Raw genomic sequence first — 21,382 nt, forward strand, 5'->3', positions numbered from 1 at the left:
CGGAAGGTAACGCCGCCTGACACGCAGATAAGAGGCAGAAGCTGCTCTCGGGCCCGTAGGTGCTTGAGCGCCTGAAGAGTCCGTACTGCTGGTTTAGGAGCTCGGGGCTGCGTCCTAGACAGAACTGAAATACCTTCTGGCGGTTTCATTCTCGCGGTGGGGCTGTTTCATATGTAAAACACCACTTCATAATCGGAGAGTCTCGAAGTCCTTTTTAAGAGTTTACAACCGGTCGGTGTGCTTTTGCAGGTTGAGTGAGAGGCGGTAGAGGGAGCTGTGATTGCACACACAGACATGAAGTTGCCTGAAGAACGAGGAAACAAAATACCCGAGAAGCAGATCACCACAACACCGCCAAGGTTTATCAAAGTCTTATCAGTTTATTAAATTAACTCCATTACGTTGGAGTCAAAGGAAGTGCAGAGATCCAGCACTGCCTTTCCCTACCTGTGGATGGTATTATCCTTCCGATGTTTTTGCACTTACATTATTTGCAGTTGAGGAGGGCTAACTTCAGAGAAATTTAATTGTTTCTCATAGCATTAGAAACCGCATACAAACTGAAGTGAGAAATGCGTGTAATTAAAGTCTTCTGAAACGGGCATTCTAAGGGGACATCATCAGTGCCGTGGTCAGAAGTACTGATGGGCCAAAGCCTTGTACAATTGTAGCAAGTGATGGTGCCTGCCCCTAAAAGCCTACAGTCAGTCGGTGTCCACTGCAAGCGAAGACAGGTGGACGTAAGGAGTCGTTGCTGACATACTTGCTCTAGCCCTGCCCGGTTGCAGGAGCAGTCATAACAAACTCCTAATTACAAGAGGTTGTTTTCTCAGGGATCAGAGTAGGGCTGTGCTTTCAAGAGATCTCTGAACTAGGACGATGCAGTAGCATTGCAGATTTTCATAGGCAACTTGTGAAAGAAGAGCAGAAATGGAAAAACTGAAACAATTGCAACATACCCTCCTTTGGAAACCACCATGGTCACAGACACTGGAAGGCAGAAGAAGTGCATTTCCACTCGTGCCTGCCAAAAGAGATGATGGGTGGTCTCATAGCTGCAACACAGGGACTACGACTCTCACCTGAATTCTTGCTCTTGAATTCACCAGAGAAGTCTTATATTGCCTTGAGCCAGTCTCATAACTTCCCTATAGCACTGCTCTTCTTTCATAAACGTGGAGAAAGATATGTAGTTATTCTCTGTACCTTTTACACACCAAAAAGCATCAATGCCTGCAAGATGAGCACCATGCAGTTTTTTTCTCCTTTTGCAAAAAATTCTCAACCCACTATTAGAAGCTGCTTCTCTTGCTGAGGTGTGCCTTTGGTACGCTGTGGACATAGTCATGCCCACCTTAATGTACCTGAGGTAGCAGTAGCAGTGTAGCTATAGCATCAGAGACTGTACAAAGATGTTGGGTGTCTACCTGTCTGGGTAGGTTCCTTGCAGGAACCAGCTTCTAGTTCTGCTGTATGCTGGAAGAAGAGACAAAGGGGAAACCAATGTGAAGAACTCCAGAGAGTTGCATAAGGTTTACGTTTTCCAAATCTGTTGTTTTATCAGCAATTTTTCTGCAAAATATATTTGTCTCACTGCTAATAAAAGAAGTGGCTCCTCTGAACTGTTGAATTTATTTCCATGAGAAAGAAGGAGGATTTTTTTTGTGTCTGTATGTGTGTGTGCTAGCTTATCTTCGTATCTTGAAGTTGTTTTTCAAGCCAGAATGTCACAATTTAATTGGAGGAGAAGGCTTCATCACAACTTGCAAACAAGGTGAAAATGGAATACTTTTAACGATTCTTTTCCAAAAAATAGATGGAACAGGGGAATGCTGACATTGCTTTACTTTTGCCAGAGGCTGCCAACACTCAGGGGGAATAAGCTATTCAGCTGGTGAAAAAGTGCTGATCAAACACTGAAGGAGCTAAAAGGGATACTCCCAATCATGATATACTTGCTTTTCACTGTATCTCCTGCCCTGGTCTAATGCCTTCCCCCTCACCCCCTGCCCTCAGGCAAAAAGGGGGAAAAAGGGGAAGAAAAAATAAAAGGAAAAAAAAAGAAAAGACAGGTTCGATTAAAACAGTAGCAAGAGGAATTGGTGGATCCTGAGAGTTGGCAGGAGTATTAGTATTTTGTAACCTGATCTGTCATGTGACTAGAGCCAGGCAATAAAAATAAGTCTCCTACCAGCCCTCCTGTTTGCTCAACTTTATTATATGGTGTCAGTAGAGAACTACTTTTTTTTGGCAAAAACTTAGCAAATGAAGCCACCTGAATCATTAAATCCTGAAGGAAATCTGGCAGAGAACTGGAGGAGGTTGTTGCTGCGTTTCCAAGTTTTCCTGGAAGCAAGCATGTACTGAAGAGAAAAAGAGAAGGTGAAACCTTCTCCTCTCCTAAATGTGGTGGGAGGGGCAGGAAGCAGAAAAACAAAATTATTAGAAGTAAATTAAATTCTAGATCAACCTTGGTAGATGTTGGCAAAGATCTATTTGAATTAGCTAGCAAAGATTACTTCTCGTTAAGGACTACCACACACACACACACACTCAGCTGCTGCACACCACAGTGAGCAGAAATGTAATAACATACTGAAAATTACAGTTTGCTCACCACAGTGCTCAAGATGAGTTAATAATAGATAATGGCCCACAATTCACAAGTGCATCATTTTGGTAATTCTCTTTGATCTGAAAGTTCAAGCATACCACGTCAAAGTATAGCTATGCACAGGAAAAAGAGCCAGTGTTACAGCAAAAACCCAGTAACAGCCTCCCCCCGCTTTACGAGTCTGTCATTAGCACTGTAAAACCAAAGATGTGCACCTCACTGCCTCACTGGCCTCACCAGATCTGAGATTAATGGGCAAAGGAAAAGCCTTCAAGAGCCAACATTTAACAGCGGCAGGTTGGGCATAAAGACTATTAACCCCGGAACAGCTACCAAAACACCCCGGAGCTCTGTGCCAGGGAAGCGATGAAGAAAAGTTTTAACAAGAGCAATGAAGAGTTTTCTTTTTTTTTCTAGTGCTAGGTGGATTTCCAACAAAGCAGTCAGCAGGTTACATGGGTACAGGTGAATGCCAGTCCCAAAATCGAGTCTTAACCTTCTTTGTAAGTGGCCTTTGTGAAAAGAGATGAAGGACATGTCAGGGGACGATGGTCAGAGAGCTGTTGAACAAGATAGATACAGTGCCACAAAGCAGTGTTATTTGCCTGATCAGCCTGATCATGGTAACCATGAAAAAGAGAAAGATTCTGAAAACTTTATAGATTCATACAGAAAACTAAAGAAGGCATTTTGGAAAGATTGCTATGAGACCAGGATACGTCACCAGAAAGCTGCTGAGCCCCTGGTGAGAAGGCCAAATTCCAGAGAGAAGCGCTCTACAAGAAGCAGGAGGTCATCTCGCATGTCTGAGGAACCAGTTCACATACCTTGAGCTCTTTTCCTAAATGTTCCTGTTAATCTTCATTAATTCCTCCGGTTTTATTTAATATTATTTTTTATTTACACAAAATTAGTTTCAAAGATAGGTCAAGTGTAACCTTGAGTTCAAAAGGCGCTGACTTGCATTGTGTAATAGCGATGTTAACAGCGATTTATATTTTGTGAGGGAGACCAGGAAATAGATGTAGATATGTTTCTTAAAACTCTAATGCACCACATTATTACTGTGGTGCAAACCAAAGCCTATCTGGAGTGAGGCACAAAAAGATTGTTTGTTGGATAAAGGGCTTCATGGGTTTGAAGTACCATCCAGATTTTAGAAAGCTTCTCTGTCAGGAAAGATAAGGGATGTATATTTGCTGTATTGTTAAGTGTCCCATACACACTCAAAATGGCTTTCTGACAAACCCCCATCTCACAAATAAATGGGAAAAAAGGCCAAAAGAAAGGCAGCCCAGATGTGGAACTGGTCATCTATAGAAATGACAGTGTCGTCTGTGCTCTCCAGGGAAACCCTGTGGCACAGCTCACCCTGTGGACGATGCAGCAGAGAGAGTGCATCCCCCCAGTGACATGTATGTAATGAATCTGTGACTAACGCTGTAGTGCATGACACACTTCTGGGAACAGTGAAATTAAAGAGTCAATTCAGTTAACTCCCAGAGTATGAGGAAGGGCCTAGGGAGAGGCAGCAACATGTCACCAGATGTGTTTACTTTTGAAGGACAGGGCAAACAAAACAGTCTCACAGACCTCCAAACCCAATGCAAAACACTGCAGTAAAATGGTCAGACAAAAAAAAAAAAAAAGAGAGAGAGATGCAATGTGGGCACCCACACTGTGTTTCGAAGGTACATTTGTCCTGATAACTTTCAGTTGCGAGCACAGCAGAGGGAAGTGTGAGAACAGCCTGTTCTTACTCTGAAGGGGTGCACCTGCGAGGTGACACAGCTGAGCTGTCCCCACTGCTGCTCTCCTGTGGCGGCCTGTTCTTGGTCCGTGGCTGCCTGCACTGTACCACATACATGAGCCAGAGACTGTGTGGCCAAGAGTGCTGTACCACACGGCAGAATAGGTCTTTAGAAGTGACTTGGCAATAGCATCGGGTTTGAGTCCAGATAAAGGAGACATTCATACAGAAACAAACAAAATGTATCAGAACGTCCTCATATCCTTACAGCCCAGAGATGTCTGCTGTGGTTGAACTCCCAGTTTATCTTCTCCATGGGCAAAATGATCATATCTTGGTAGTTCTACCTCATATTATTTGTTACTTTTAAAAATAATATATTTATTATTTATAATACATTATATATACTATATATACACTATATATATACACTAAATTATTTAGTATTTTAAATTTTTAGGGGTGTGAAATTAATTTTTGGTGTACACTTCACATTTTTTGAGGGTTACAGGGCTCCTCAAATGGTGGATCTTGGTCTGTGTTTGAACCAGGAGTAAGTTTTGCAAGGCATTCAGGCACTCCACTTTGGGGTATGAACTTTCACACAAGAGACTCAAAGACTTTCTGGAAATAAACTATCAAATTCTTCTTCCTTGCAACCCCACTGGCATCAGTACAGTCGTAGTGGTATACAGGAGGTCAGAATATGGGAGCTGTTAACATAGCTCTGTCTTTGGCGCTGTAAACTATAAACCACAAATTCATTTGGGTTAAAATCTTTAAACCAATTCTGTGATAGGAGCGTTCAGAGTGGTGTCATTGGGTCTTTGTAAGTCATCTGTGAACTCCAGTGGTACAGAATCAGGCCTGTACAATACAATGCACCTTATGGGTGCTCTAGAAATTATATTTACCAAACCTTACAGCTCATCTTTCCAGCAGGAAGAGTATATAGTCATCACTTCATTTTGTATGGTAGATTTCTAAGCAGACACAGAATGTCTGGTTAAGAGCTGTGCAAAGCATCAGGGAGGTAATTAAGTTGGAGCTCAAGAGTAATGAGGTGACAGAGATTGGGTTGAGCATCATTTCTTTCACATCGATGTGTCCTACTTTCAGAAAGACAGAAATGCAGTTGTGAAAGATTTCCACCAGACGCTCCCAGTGAGGTTACAGGATTATTTTTTTTTTCTACGTATGTATCGAAGAGGCAGAATGAAGAATATCACACCACGTTAAAAAAACAAGTCAATGGGAATTCTAGGTCAGCAGAACCACCAGGGAGGACAACACTGTCCTTGATACCAGAGCACACCAGGGAATGTGTGATTAGAAAAAGAGCCACAAGGTCTTTGCTATCCTCCATTTGCAGTCTCCTCAGAAGGGCAGAATCCCAAGCAGTACATATTTTCTTGATATTGTGGGGTACTGGTGTCTCAGGAAGAAAAGGGTCACCTACCACCTCACTTGCACAGTTTCCTGCCTTTGCTGAGGCCGCCCAGTGAAGTGAGACCTGGCTGGACTTCTGAGGTTTAAGGATCACAAGACAAGATGCAGTGCCTGTAAAACAATGGTTTCTTTGCAGCTCGAGTGAGGATGTCTGATACAAGAGCAGCACGGCACAACAAAGAGTCAGTGAAGTTAGTTACCAGATGAGTGAGGTGAGAGAAATTGGCTTAGGCGTTATTGTTCTGCCTTCCATAAGCCCTAATTATGGAAAAACAGAGACAACTTTGACCGTTACCACCAGATATTTCCAGTATGACTGCCTTCTTGTAAAAGCTGCCAAGTGTACCTGCTTATTCAAGCTTTACTGGTATTTCTTGCTCTTTCCTAATGCTCTTCCAAATGTCCAGACACTTTCTAGGAACAGGGTGGTGTGGGGAGGCCACGGTGCACAGCCAGCAGCTGGGTCAGCGGCCGGAGGAAGCGGTTTCCTGTTTTGCTGGTGCTCAATGCCACTTAACAATAGGGGGAAAGAAAAAAACTGCAGGATCTAAGCATTGCAAAACTGTTTTCTACATGAGCTGTGCGCCTGCCTCTCTGCTCTGCCCCAGCTGCCCCCGACCTTGCACACCCACCCTGGCTGGTGGGCGGCAGCAGGGGAGGCAGAGGCAGTCAAGGCAGAGGTACGCAGGGCTTGAAGGCATCTCTGCCATATAAACAGCCTCGACCCCTTGGCAGCTGGTCTGAAACAGCAGGCTGAATATTACTAGTTTGTATCTTTCCTTCTGCATCCCATGAGAGAGAAAATGAGATCCATGTGCAGCACTTCTGGAGCATCAGTGTCAGCAAGAGTCACTCATGCCTTCTTACAACACCTAAAACATCTCGTCTGCCCTAGCAGATGGTTTTCAGCACTGTCCTGAGATAACCGTTTCCAGCAGTGGTCAGTTCATTAGGGTAGGAACAGCACTGGCAGAGATTCCTTACTCTGCCTTTCTGAGCAACATCCTTCTCCGCTAATGGTTTGCTCAGTGCCAAATCCTTAATCCACTCTTATCAGCTCACAGAGTGCTCTTACTCTCCTACTCCCCCTACTACTGCCTGCCCACTCAGGCAGCGTCCCTTGCAAACATGCCAGAGTTTGGTTCTCCTGATCCCCGTCCATACCCAAATCCTACCTCACTTACAGGCCTTGCTTTGCAGAAGTTTCTTCTGAGATTAAGGATTGCAGGAGGTAGCTCTGTAAAGCAGATTAAACTAAGCATTGTAACTGTGACTGGAGTCACTCAGAAACAGGAAACACAGGTACCCAAACTGTAATCTGAGTTTGTTGCTATCCCTGTCCCTTTATTTCTGCAACCCCCTCTCTGTTTCTGAATACATGTTGTCTTCAAAGGCACACAGAGCAGCAGACAGGAGCCCCAGGCAGATTGGAAGTCACAGACTCTTTGTTAGGGCTCAGGCTATAGAAATCCCAGGTGAGTCACCCCTGCTTGCAGTAGCAGGTAACTCAGCCATTGCCAATCAAGCTCACAGAGCCTTAAATGCAATCCTGCCAAGGAAATTCTCAGAAGCAACGCGGGTATTATAAATGAAATTCCTCTGTTATGGCCTGTAGCCTTAAAAACCTGTGATAATTGAGTTCTGCAGCTTTTAGAGTTCAGGAGTGGCATTGCTTGAAGATATGGCATCCACGTATTGCACTAGGTTTACAGAATTGTGTGCCAGAAACCTCCACAAGGAAGGATTTCTTTGTTAATTTTTTTCTCTTTTTTTTTCTTTTTTTTCTTTTTTTTTTTTTTTTTAAGAGAAAATGCACATAAGAATCCCACCTGTTGATTTTGGTTTGGGTTATTTTTTTCAGACAAGTTATGATTGGATTATAGTGCCAGTAAAAAGCAGGAAAATTTCCAGGACTTAAACTGCCAAGCATACAGTGAAGTTTTGCATAAAATTCAGTCAGTGAGACATAGTAATGTAGAGCATCTATCATGCTTAAATCTTATAATGACCCAGCGATGTTTTATCATTATCTGAACACAGCAGGAGGGCTAAAACTCCATTGAACTCCACTGGAGGAAGAGTACTCTAGGTCTTTATGAAGAACATCACAAAAAGGACATGTTAAGACCAAAAAAACCCTCCCACAAATCCTAGGATCTATGCTAAAGGTTTACCTAACATTATTTTGCAATCAAGGTATGATGTTCTCTCATCGTCATCTTTTCTTTGTCTGTTTTCCCAGACAAGATCAAAGAGTATCATTAACACAAGTTCCTCAGAAGGCATCTGTCACCTGTCATACATGTTTATATATCCGTGCCTACTGTCTGGGAAAATCCCATAGTGGTCTTGAGGGAGGCTAAAGAGCACAGGCATGAGCAGTGGCATGACACTAGCTACACAGGGAGCAGCGTTGTCTTGAATGTTGTGTTGCACTCAGTGCTTTTAGGACAAGTTAATTACCAGGTTAGAGGAAGGTAATCAGCATAGGAAACAACATCATTATTCAGCAAGACATCAAATGCTATCTCAGGTGCCTGTTACTCTTGCTTGACCAGTTCAGTTGTTACCAGTGTATTAGTCATCTGACCACACTGAACATCAATCTTCCACTCCTCATTACGCACTCAACTACAAGCTACAGTATAGGCTTGCTCTATCCTGTAATTACAATATATAGCCATGCTATAAAATCTATTATGTCTAGAGGTCAGACTCAGAAACAAATTAATTAATTGCACTTTCTCCACTTCTAAACTAAGATAAGATTTTTTTTGTTGCTTTTCAATAGAAGGCTCTGCTTTTTCCATAACACAAATGGTTTGCCATAATAAGCAGCTTGTCAGCAAGAAATGCTTCACACAGAGGCAAGCAACAGGCATTTTATCATCGCAGGGCACCTGATTATCATTATTATGAAGTTATCTCATGGCAGAGAAGTCTTGGCAGCAAACAGCCTCTTCAATCTGACAGAGATTAGCAGCTCTGCACCAGGCCAGCGCCAAAGTGACAAGTCAGCCTCCCAGTGTGTGCCGTGGTGGAGCGCTGTATGGGGTATGCACCCCTCTCCACAAGTCAAGTGCTTTTCCATTCGACTTCGTGACAAGGGCAGCACTTCATGCCTTTCAAAGGCGTACAAATTGAAATGCTGGATTTAAATCAGATTACATGATTTGTCAGATGGGAAACGCCAGGGTGGCCTTTGGACTGTTTGAACACAAGAGCCTGGAGAAAGCGAGTGTTTTGGTGGCTCCATAAATAAGGATTTTCCTGCTCTGTGGAAGACAGGACTCCCAGACCAGTTCCCCAAATTCTTACTGCTTGGGGTTCAATAGTATGATCCTCCTGGGGACTGGGACTGCAGCATGACAGGAGAATGCATCTGCGACAGGTCTTGCGCTCGCGGGTGCTTTGGTTAGATGGCGTGGGTTCAGAGGGGCACCAGAGAGACAGCCTTGCCCCAGCTGAGGAAGATGCTTGTTCTCCCAAGAATGATTTTGCCTTTTCTTTTCCTATATACATTTTTTTTTGGGGGGGTGGTGGGTGGTGGTGGGGTGTTTCACTTCAGTATTTCCTTCAGTTTTTCCCCTCTTGTTCCCCTCTCCCTCCTCTCTCTCCTCCGCATCAGTCACTCCCCTGTCACCAGCTGCCATTCTTCGCTACCCCCCTGCCATGTACCTGGCTGTCACCTGGGATGGTTTTCGCTAAGCAGGGCAGTGACTTCACCAACATGGGGGCTCGCCTGCCACTACCCCCCAGCACGAGCACTAATGCCAGAGCTGGGATAGCCATGGTGCAGTTAAGCTTGGAAGGCGAATATTCTTGCTGTCCAAGATGGGACAGTTCTTACATGGTAGTGACGTGAGAAGAGGCAGCCGTTGCTGAAGGGCGAGCTGTTGTGCTGCTTACGGTGCAGCATGGAGTTGTGGTGCAGTGGGCCTGGGTTATGGCAGGAGCCAGCAACGCCTATATATAACAAAGGTTCCCTTCCCAAAGTACTCAGTTTAAGTGACTTTCATAAGCCAAGAGTGCTCAAAATCTCTAGCGAAAGCTGCCGTGCATTCAAAGAGCAAGCTGGGGAAGTCCCACGCTCCGCAGAATGAAAGTCCCATCTCCCCAGGTGAGGAAGAAGACATATATCACTTTCTCTCGTTTTCTCCACTGTTTTGCTGCTACTTGTAAGCTACAAAACAAACCCAGGATTGCAGGGAACATTCAATCTGCAGCTTGTTCTCAGCTGATCCTGTTGCAGGGAGCAAGTTCCTGGCTGATTCACGAGCAGTAAAAATAAACACAGTCTGGGGAAGGCAGGGAGGAGGGAGGGAGACTGGTGGGTATGAAGGAAAAAGTAGGAGCTACAGCAGCTGGTGTTTTCTTTGCTGGTTCTTTTCAGGGGATTTAGGCAGGTTGGAGATGTAAGTGATTAATGGAGAATGATAACACCTCACCCCCCTCCTCCTCCTGGAAGGAACATGAGTCTTTATGCGTATCACTGGTCTCTCAGCTTTAACATTTCCAAGATTTACATACTCCATCCACTCCGATGCAGTGCTGTGGGGCTGACAGCACATCTGGGTGTATTAACTGTACGCTCTGCGGTTTTTACAAATGCTTAGGGTTTGTTCTCAATGTTTGGAAATGCTGCACTCAAAGCCCTGAGACTTCCCCTGTGGAGTTGACCAGACTGAAGATGATGAACTGCCACACAAGCTCGAGACTTTTTTTTTTTCTTTTCCCTAGCCTCTTCCATGCTTGGAGTAAGGGACACTGATAGATATTGCTGAACCCTGGTAAAACATGCCTCCACAGTGGCTCCCAAGGCACGTATGGGAAGAATGCACAAGTAACAGAAATCCTTTTCTGTCCCCTCCATAGGTTTGTCTACTGCTTTGCCAAGTACATGTAGGGATCCTGCCTTCAGCTCTGCTCCGGGGTGATCACATCATGGCATGCTTCTGTTCTCTGCTGCATGGTTAAGAAATCTGTTTTCCTCTTGCCTTCCTTGTGCTGGAGAAAAAGCATCTGGCAGAAATAGACGGGCAAAGGTGCATGCATAGCTTCTGCCACTGATGAAAACGAGTTGCAACATAAGTTTTGTGTTATAACTTAAGGAATGAGGTTCCCACCACAAATAGCATAAGGCGAAAGTTAAGGAGCTTTTATTACCATTTGTCTTAAGCAGGGCTGATGGAGGCATAAAAGTAGTAGTAGCAGTAGTAGTAATAATGTGCTAATGAAATTTACTGAAGATGAGATGTGTCATTAACAGAGAGGATGAGTAAAATAATCAGGAAAAAAATCTGATGACTTCAGAAATTCACAGTGCAAAGGTCATACACCTAGGCAGCAAGAGTTCCTGCTGTAAAGACAAGGGGCACAGCATTTGGAAGAAACAGTGGTGAAGGAAGACCAAAATGTAGTCATCCATTACAGGCTAACAGCCACCAGTGTGGCACAGCCATGGAAGAGGTAAATGCAGTCACAGGATGTATTAGACAAGATACTTCAGCTGATTAGAAAAGCATTACTGCCATTGCTTAAGGCAGTATCAAAATGTCATCCAGATCAACATATATGGAATTTGTCACCCATATTTACCAAAAAAGACAGACCAGAACAACTGATGATCAGGGCAATGAAGAGTCTGTCTTAGAAGACTTTAAAAGAAAATGACTTACACAGCAACAAACCAACAAGAATGGATAAGCAAGTACAGAAGCCTTTAAATATGTCAGAGGAGAAAACAACAGGCAAAGAAAAGTAATTATTTAAACTAAACCATGACCTTAACACAAGAACAAGATGGTATAAAATAATGACATGGGGAACAAGCTTATATAAAAATATTTCTGTTAAATTTAACAAGGGGAAAATAGAGAGCAAGCCTAGGATGAAGCTTCAGAAATTATTAACAGCGTTTTATGATGTGGAAGGCCCAGTCAGACCCTTTCCAACTGAAGTCCTGGCGTAGACTTTATAGACGTGTATGCATGGATGGTTTACTCATGCGGTGATTTAATGTTTAAGATCAGGACAAGACACTGTGAGGTACTGGGAAAGAACTGAAACCTGTCATATCTTGGTCCCCAGTTGAAATCCGGACTGGGCTGAGTGTGGCTGAAGGAGAATTAGTGCTTTATCACCTGACTTGGCTGGTGGCTTCTTTGCAAAGTGAGCTGCTGTGCAACTCCTAGTGGGTGGGTTTCTGTGTCACAAGATCATCACCGGCAGAAGTGATAGTGGTAGGTTTTGCAGGCAATCTTTCTAGAAATGCCAAAGATTGCCTGGACAGGAAAAGCAAACAAGCCAGTAGCTGGGTACGGTGTAGTGGAGGGTGGTGGGTGGAATGACATGGCCATCAGCTGGTGTTACCTGGCCTGAGTACAGGGAAGGACCCAGGACCCTACAACTTCCAGCAAAACACTTGCTCATTTGATTTCCCCACTGAAAACACAGATGAAGACCAGACTGAATAGCAGTGGCCTCTTACTGTCCCACAGCTGGTGGCGTCAGCCGCGATCTGCCTGTGGGGCGCATGCTTTACACAGTAACACTTCCCATTGCAGGGCCCTGATTTACGAAAGCATGAACTACGTGCTTGCAAGGCAGCCACGTGGTGCTGGGTATGGATGCCCCTCGCTTGCATCTCCCCAGAGCACACCACCACCACACCACCACACTGCCACCTCCTCCTCTCATGGTACGGGCTGGGGTGGGTGGAGAGGAGGCCTGGTGAAGGCTGAGCTAGTCACGAACACACTGGAGTTTCCTTCAGTTTTAAGATCCAAGACTGGCTTTTGCCAAGACAAGTGCTGGCACACCCCGCAGCGAGAGGGAGGAGGAGTGCAACGGAGCTGAAGGAGCCGGGTGGAGAGGGAGACCAAGAGACACAACCAGTTATCTTTTTTCCCTACTATGCTGGTCCTGTGAGATAGGGGGAATTTATAATGCATGTACATACTCCAGGTTTTTCAAGGGCTGTCTTTAGCTGCATATCATATTTCCAGGGGTCAAATGTTTATGCATTTTGTCTACAAAAGTAAAAATGTGTATTTTTAATAGGGAGTGACTGATCACATGGGCGAGCCAAAGTGCAATACATTACAACAAAGGCCAGGCGCTTCGCTTCTGCTGTACAGTTAGCTAAATGGTGTAGGCTTTCTGCCCCATCTGTACCAGCGCTGGTTTGTCACTCAGACCGCAACACCTTGACTGCATTGTGTTCTTACTTCCGAACAAAACCAAACCACCTTCAGCAACACCTGATGAGACTTGTTTATTAGGTTTATACTGGTTTTGAGAATTCTTACGTCTTTTGATATGTAAACGCTTTCCCTCACTCAGTCTGCCCACATCACTCATTTAACCCACAAGATGCTGCAGTTGCAAGCAGCACACCACTTATCCATACAACACACGTGCCAGTGATGCTGTAGCCATGCTGGTGAACTCTGTCACACTGGAAGGGCACTCTGCAGAGAACATCTGGAACACAACTGAACTAACTGGCTATCTATAAAAAGTGATGTAGCTTTTCTAAATAAGTTTTGAAGGAGTAATGTAGTCAGATCTTTAATGTTGAGAGGAAGAGGGGAAATTAGAAGATTACTGCATAGAGAGCTTTTTACTTACTTTTGGAAAACAAGAATTCCCAAGCTCTGTTTGAATGCATTTAAGACTATCACTACAGGCCACTGAACACAGGGTATTACCCAAACAGGTTATGCAGTTCCTTCTCAGGAGTCACATCACCCAACCATCCCTATGTAGGGTGAAGGAAGGATCCTTGCTTCAAAACATAAACACTACTTATGACTCATCTCTGTTGAGCAAGTTTTAGGGAACAAGGTGGGACTTCTGCTAAAGCCAGAAGTCACGTTAACAGCCTGCAGGGAAAATGAATAAACATTTCTCACAGGGTAAACTAACTGCTTCTTGCTGGGCCTGCTTTATTCACCACCTCGAGGGCACACAAAGATAATTTTGTTATTGTTTATTAACAGCCTGTCTCAGAGCTGATGGGGAGATGCTTCCCATGCAATGGAAAGCCCTGCAGCCCTTCAGGCTGCTCAGTCTTCCTGCACAGATCAAGCATGCAGCAGACTCAACAAGCCTTGTAGCATTGCCCATGCCAGCTCAGCTGTCTCCTCCCGACACCCGGGCTGCCTAGTGCTGCTAGGCATTTGTTTTCCACGCTCAGCCAGCTCAAGCTCTCTCCACTCGGAACTGCAATATGTGGGGCCTTTTTGTAGCTGCCCTTAAAACAGACTCATGTAGTCTGTCCCGGCTTCGCCTCGAGTATCCTACTGGGTGACCTACTGCATGCTACACAAACACAGGAACTTGCCAAGCTATCAGTTCAGCAAAGAGCAGGCTGAGGTGTGAGCTGCTAGATGCAGAGGACTGCAAGAGCTGACAAAATGCTTGGCACAGCACAAGGCACTAAGGAAGACAAAGCCCAACCTCAGTGTGAAACCTAACCCAACTCCCATGTGTGTTTGTATAAGGCAGGCAGCTCTTGAGGACAGTGTCATGCTTTCATGAGTGTTTATGCAGTGCCTAGCACAACAGAGTCCTAATCCAAACCGGAGCTCTTAAGTGTCACAGTAATGCAAATTAAATAACACTAATAATATGCTTTCCCTCTGTGCTCACCAGGTCAGGCATGAGGGAGGGACACTTATTGTCCTTGTTGGGAAGGGCCAGGGCTTCACACCAAGCTGAGACGCACCTTCAGGCTAACCTCAGTTAGCAAGTTACTGCCCACCAGCTGAGCTGCAATGCCTGACCTGCAGTCGCATCTCCTCCCAAGAGGTGAAACATGTTAGTTTATACCCAAGAGAAAAGTTAATGTCATTTATCTCGTTCTTGCCTCAGCTAAAAGCACGTGTTTGTACAATTACCAGGGTTCAGCTAACACTGGTATTTTAGCAAGCCACAGCAACTTGGCTGTGTCAGAGTCTATAGGGCCTTTTTTTAGAAAATAGATAAGATGGAGTTGGTACAGAAAAGCTTTCTGCAGACAGTTGCTGGAAGTGTTTTCCCTAGTGCTTTATAAAATAGTGTGAGTTGTCACAAAATGTAATGAAAATTTTAGAACTTCTAACAATATTTTAGACTCTAAAAGAAAATGTTTTGGTAATTTGCACCTATTCTTTAATACAACTTTATTAGTTGGCCCATCTCCCACAGGCAGAGTGCTGTATGGCAGGTAATCCTACAGACGTTAAGCTTGTAACAGAGTTCACCACTTGCCATGAAACTGTATTATAGTGAATGAAGAAACTGCATTATAGTGAATGAAAGCTAAGGATCTGTACATAAGTGTCCATTTCACCTCTTCTAGTTACAGGAGGCAGGGAAGAATTATTAAAATAATTAAACATGCACATCTACATTGTTAATCAAAACCAAACTTTTTCTAGACATTTGACAAACAGTATTTGACCACTCCCTGAACTTCAGCTGACAGTAGAAAGCCACCTTCACAAATAATATCAATGCCAGAAAAACATAATTAGATACCTTATCCCCAAGTAATATAGAAAAGAATATATATAAAACAAATGTGCAGCATTCAGATAATTGCATCCAACAGATGTCTTCAGTTAGCTGTTCACATAAGAGAGATATAATTTGAGAAGAGACTCCAGACACTATAAGAGATCAGCATTGTGCCTTTTAGCACTGCAGAGTTTTAAATAGGGAGGTTTAAGAAGGGAAGCAAGATGGTAGTTTTTCTTCAGTAACAAGTAACAGCTTTTTTGAAGGGGAGAAAAATGAGCAATGCTAGGGTACGATTAAAAGTAAGTATTCTGGTAGGACATTTGCTGATAAGTTCTGCAGGTAAATGCGCTGGGTTAATGGTCTCTTTCATATTGTAAGAGTATCCTCAGTGGGATTTGCTTCCTTGGCCGCTCTCGGTCCCCTCCCCCAGCACTGTGAAATGAGAAATGCAGTGTTTTTCGTGACTGGAGCAGGAGGGATCTTGTTATTGTGGCTGCATCACCCCTCCAGGACACAGTTCAGTGGAAGTTTGTCATGTGGCTGAGCAGAAACGATGAATGCAGGTTTTATGAAGTTCATTCCCCAAATACAAAGGAACAGGGGGAACCCCCCACCACCACATTCATGGCTACAGGCTGCGAGAGCACACAGTTCACAGCCTGAGCTCTACATTGATCACTGTCAAGCTCCTGGGCTGCAATGCACCTGCGAGCTCTCCCCCGCTCCCTGAGCACAAGCCTTTACCTGCACTCCCTCCTCCGGTCACAGCACCCCCACACACACAGCTCCTTCTTTCTAGCTCCTCTCCTTTTCTAGCTAGGGGCACTGGGTGCTTTAGTGTTCCCCTGACACCTAGCCTGGATCTGGGCAGAACTGAATCACCCCTCTACTTAGAGGCAAGTGGATATTCACTAGTTAACACACACACACACCCCTCGCCTTGTTTCTCGACATCTCTGCTGCCCTTGCCCCTTACCTCGGGTATTGCTTCATTTCCTGTTTGCTTCCAGCAGCCACCTCCTTTGCTGTAGCTGTGTGCCATTATGCAGGCTAATATCAAACAGGTGGAAGAGGTAAACATTAAAAAAAAACCCAACAACCCAACATGTCCTTCCTCTCCTCAATGGGCACGACGATATTGTCAGGAAATGGGTAACAGCTGCAGGTGCTAGAAACGAGCTACATGTATAGGAACGCCTGGAGTTTGCGTGTCGAAAACACACAGGCAGCTATTTACTGTGAATAGGTTATTTTCAACGGGTAAGCACCAATACAACGTCTCCTTGAGAAAACACCCTGTGCACACTCCTACTCTAAGAACAGCCACCTTGCACTGACCAAGCCCCCTGCCCCAGGGGTCTGGCGCAGCCCCCCCAGCACACAGCATCGCAGAGCTGACACCTGGCATGGGAACTGCCACCCCACCACTGCCCTGGCTGCAGCCATACCCTGACCTCCCTTCAGTGTGTTTCTCTCTGCGGGATTTTGGGGCTTGGTTGCAGGAAGGAGGTGGCAGTACTGGGGAAAAGTAAATGTCCTCCTGCTGTGGTGGGTCCGTACACAAGTCTGCATGTACCTACATCTGCATGCACCAGTCAGATCTGACCATTAGAGGTTCATGATTGCATCAGATGCTGGGCTTTATAGACTAGGCGCTCCGCTTAACAGTTTTGCTACATGGGCCAGATTATTCCATTTGTTGACATCCATGTGACAATAACTAAAGGCACTCATCTTCTCTAGGAGGAAGGCAAGCACAGCATGGTGATCTCAGGACTCGCTCCCTTGGCTTTACTTGTTCACTCAAGTCTGGGAAACCATATCCCTGAACCCATTTCACCAGCCTCTTTTGGAAATCAGTATCATTGTCAGCTGTCAATAATTCACTCCATTTACTGCTCTCAGCTGCTGAGGAAGGACACAGCAGAGCCTAAGTCGGGTAAGGTTACTGCGTGATAACAGCAATTCTTAAGTCAACGAGTATAATGAGGCTCTCCCTAGACAGTGACAAGCTTTGGATTTCCTATAGAAACAAGCGATTGTGCCTGTGTCTGTTTGTGCCTGCTGTGTTGCGGACTCCCCCTCCTCTCCTCCCCAGGTCTGGCTCCCCAGCGCCAGCCCCAGCCCCAGCCCAGCGGTGGTGAAGCTGAGCGGCTGTGGGCACTTGATGCTGATTAAATTCTGCTGACTGAGGAAGATGTCAAATTCTACCCAAAGCAGAGAGCCGCCAAGGAAAAGCTGCTTTTCTTTGCTTTTGACAGCTGGAGCCATGAATTTAAGCAGAGGTCTCACCTTCAGGCAAGTCAACAGCTGGGCAGGGAGCAGTCTTTCTTAAAGAGACAGTGTGCTGCATTTTCTGGAGTTTAGTGTTGCCAGGAGGTGAACGAGTTGAAGTGGAAGAGAATATTTATGTAAAAACCCAGGTGCAGCTGGTTTTTTTGTTGTCTTTTTTTTTTTTCCTCTTTTACTAGAGAAGGACCAAGTAACAAACAAGAAAGAGGAAATGAAAACACAGTCTTAATTCCCACCCTTGGTGTTTCTCATCTTCCATTTCCCCTGCATTACGTACAGGGAGGAGACGCAGCCCACATCTGTATGGGAAGTTCCCAAAGTCCTTTCCCTAAGAAGACCATGCACTGCGTCACATCTACTTCTATATTTGTGTACCAGCCATGCTTCAGGAATCAGTGGCTCTGTGGACCAGTAATGGGGTCTGTAAGACCTTTCCCTGTTTTTAAACCTGTCTGTGTACAAAAGCCATCCAAACCTCCTACTGCTGAGGAAGTGCTCGCTTGCCTTTGTGATGTGACACCTGAGGACAATGGTCACACAGTGGACACTGGACAGGAGTCCCAATAATAAAATATCGCTGCTATAACTAAATGCCCATCACTGCAGTTCTTACTGGAAGTATCACCTAGAAGACTGAGGACTGAATGGTACCGAAATATAAGCAGGCTACACTCCCACACTGTACCTGCTGGGTCCAAAAAAGGAACTTTTTCACTACAGGGCCAGGCTTTGCAATACCAAATTTCCACCCCAATGGAGCAGAACATTGAGGAGGTTCAGACCGCCTAAGAGGCAGGGATAGACACACAGAGCTCTGATCTAAGTGCAGAGGGAAATAGGTAGTGCACAGTTGCATGGCCACTGTCACATCACGTAATTCACGTGTGTGGAATCTGAGCAGCTGCAATTGGCCAAAAGTGTGAAATGCAATGAAGCCTTGCTGTTGCCCTTTCCTACCCCTCTGCCCCGCCCCCCCCCCCCCCCCCCCCCCAAGCCACAACTGCTTAGAGTACTTTGGCCACTAGACAAGAGATTTGGGGGTACTCCCAAGGACTCTTCTTGGAAGGGCAGCTCTGGGAAAGAATTAGAAATTAGCTGGACCAGAAGAAAATTATGTAACTGTCCTGGGCTCTACATGTTGATCTCAGGGATGTTTAGGTACTTCATGCAATAGCTGCTTATTGCAAAAGCAATTCTGAGGCCGGGCAAGGAAGCCAAGCCAGCAAGTGCTCTAGCCAGTAAGGCATGATAGCCATAACCACTGTTACTCTCTCTGACAGTGAGTCCAATTTTCTTTCCCTTCCCTGCTAGAAGACCTACAAGAGGAGAAACATCCTACCCCAGTCTCTCCCCTGATCATTATAACATTTTATAGGGAGGTGCGAAATGTGAATTTCAGGCCCTTCAGAAAGGAATTATGTGCATCTCCCCAGTACCTTAGAAATACGAAATGAGAGCAGGACAGCACTCCCCTTGGTTAGGATGGAAGAAGTCCTAATGGACTAAACCATGTTTAAGGCTGGCACTTACTTTGTGGCATCTAATGTATGTCCTGGGAAGATTGTCACAACTGCCAAGCTCTTGTGTGAAAGCACAGGATCATTGTCATCATCATCACTGATGCTTTGAGAGGGCGGTGGTGGGGAAAGGCAGCAGGTATCATCATCCAACCCAACCAGGAAAGGGAGGAAGGGCTGGAGAGAATAAATGTTTTCTGTCTGTATCTCCATTGACCTGTGATACGCAGTAGAAGTCACACTTCTCTGACCTGCAAACACTGAAGTGCTAGTAAGCATGTGTAGATATAGAACTGTAAGTGTTTAAATGGGATTTTTTGGTGTTAGGAGTTGAAGCACCTATTGAAAGTAGGTATTTGCAGAGTTAAGTAGTAGCTGAGGTTACCAAAGCTAAAATATAGGGTATAGGAAACAAAACTCCACCCAGGCCGCAACCTTAATACAGGCAGGCCTTCCTTGGATTTAGCCAATGGATTAGATCCATTCAAGCAATTTTTCCTAAAATTTTTCATCTTTACTTTAGCTCCACCAGTGGCAGGAAAAGTGGAAGCTCTTGAGGGTAAGTGATTGTGAATGTCTCATCTTATTTATCAAACAGACAAGAAAGCAAATATATAAAAAAGTTTTCATAACTATTTTATTATCATGACATAGAGGGAAGATAAAATTCCACTTCTGCCATCATTCCAGCTACCACCCTAAACCACTGCTGACACTTGTGCCAAATGTAAGCTTTCAAATGGTTGTAAGTGCAAAGGCATTTGGAAAACCTGCAGAAGTTATATTTCAAGTAGAATTGAAAGACAGAGGCTAATTTCTGCTCTGCTTGAAAGCAGAAGGCATGGAAATCTGGTGCCAGACTTCTTTCTTACTAGATTTTCTGCCTAGTTTTACAGCCTCCTACTGTTCAGGTGGGGCTCTGTAAGAGTGGAAACTTGGATGGCTAAGTATTTTTCTGAATCCCATTTTTAAATGCTTAAAGAACATCCACCATCACCATTTCAAGTAAGAAAGATCCTGGGTACAGTCAAGACCAGCCAAAGACATGAAATGAAAAAGCACAGTTTGTTGTGAGCGTGGCAGCTAGAACTGACAGCTTTGTGATTTTAGAAGAGAAACTTAACCGTCAGCACATCATGACATTTTTGGTGTGATGCATGATGATGTGTGGGTGGATTGCAATGCCACATGTTGTTATTTTAATGCATTATCATTATCAGGCTTTATTGGAGCATTGCTGTGTTTCAGCAGAACTTCATTATCTCCTGCAGCAGCTTCAGCTCAGCCAATCCTACTATAGGTTAACAGATATTGACTGTATATAAAAAAAAATAATCTACTTTGCCTAGATTTGCATCTTGGTATTCTAGTGAACCAGATAACTGGAAGCAGTTTCATAGAAAATGATTTTTAAAAGTAGTTTATGTATACATTCATACTGGAGGCCTGATTGTCACATCAGTCTTTTCAGAGAAGGGAAACATGCCTTCTTAGTTTTGCAAATAATCATGCAGTTTCCATTTCAGACAATAATTGTAATTAAATAATGTTAGAAGAAACAAAACAGACAATTTTCTTCCAAAAAGATAGAACTCTCCTAAAAAAGCGTAAGTTGTGAATTATTGTTCTAATTCCCAGGTACCTAATGGACCCAAAGAATGATCCTGCTGCAACTTTTTGTCAAGGAGACATGCAAATAATATGATTAGCTTGTTACAAAAAATGGATCTGATCTTGGAATACTGGGGTAAATATCAACTATGCCTTCCAGACACAAAGCTTTAAACTAGCACTAATGGCAGTCGTAGGATGAAAAGTCGTAGGATGAAAGCTTTCCAGGCCACATGGAAAATACGGGACATGCAGTGCACAAATTTAGCTGAATCTGAAGGAGAATCCAGAATATTTAGTCTGTAGCCATTTAAGCTAGGATCTGTTAAGCACAGTTGTGTATTCATTTGGATAGTAGCTTCCTACACAGGCTGTGTGTCCTGAACTGTGCTGAGATTATTTTATCTGCCTGAAGGACCTCAGTGTCCCTATTACCAGGAAATAGTTAATATTCTTTCCTACTGGGGCCCACATGCACCTGCACAACTGTGGTGTGTGGTTTCTTCTTGCAGCTGCATCTCTGACTCCGCTGCTGCCTGTGTAGAGGTTTTAAAGTGTAAATGGAGAGTTGGTGAGGCTACCCTTCAGTGGTAATGCAGCCTCAAGGGCTGCTGCCGAAGCAGCAAAACCGCTCTCTGAGTG

General features: G+C 44.5%; 1 long non-coding RNA gene and 1 other non-coding gene across 2 annotated transcripts; one reads left to right on the forward strand and one right to left on the reverse strand.

Moving 5' to 3' along the window:
* Positions 1–14,081: 14,081 nt before the first annotated feature.
* On the reverse strand, positions 14,082–17,714 carry LOC129785233 (uncharacterized). Its single transcript, XR_008748985.1, has 3 exons — positions 17,613–17,714; positions 16,297–16,370; positions 14,082–15,752 (listed from the first exon to the last, which is right to left on the reverse strand). It is a non-coding gene; the product is annotated as an uncharacterized LOC129785233 (long non-coding RNA).
* Positions 17,715–19,050: 1,336 nt separating this feature from the next.
* Positions 19,051–19,163, forward strand: LOC114010299 (U6atac minor spliceosomal RNA). The gene has a single exon (XR_003551688.1). It is a non-coding gene; the product is annotated as a U6atac minor spliceosomal RNA (small nuclear RNA).
* Positions 19,164–21,382: the final 2,219 nt, after the last annotated feature.

Source organism: Falco peregrinus, chromosome 1 (genome assembly GCF_023634155.1).
Source record: "Falco peregrinus isolate bFalPer1 chromosome 1, bFalPer1.pri, whole genome shotgun sequence".
Classification (NCBI taxonomy): domain Eukaryota; kingdom Metazoa; phylum Chordata; class Aves; order Falconiformes; family Falconidae; genus Falco; species Falco peregrinus.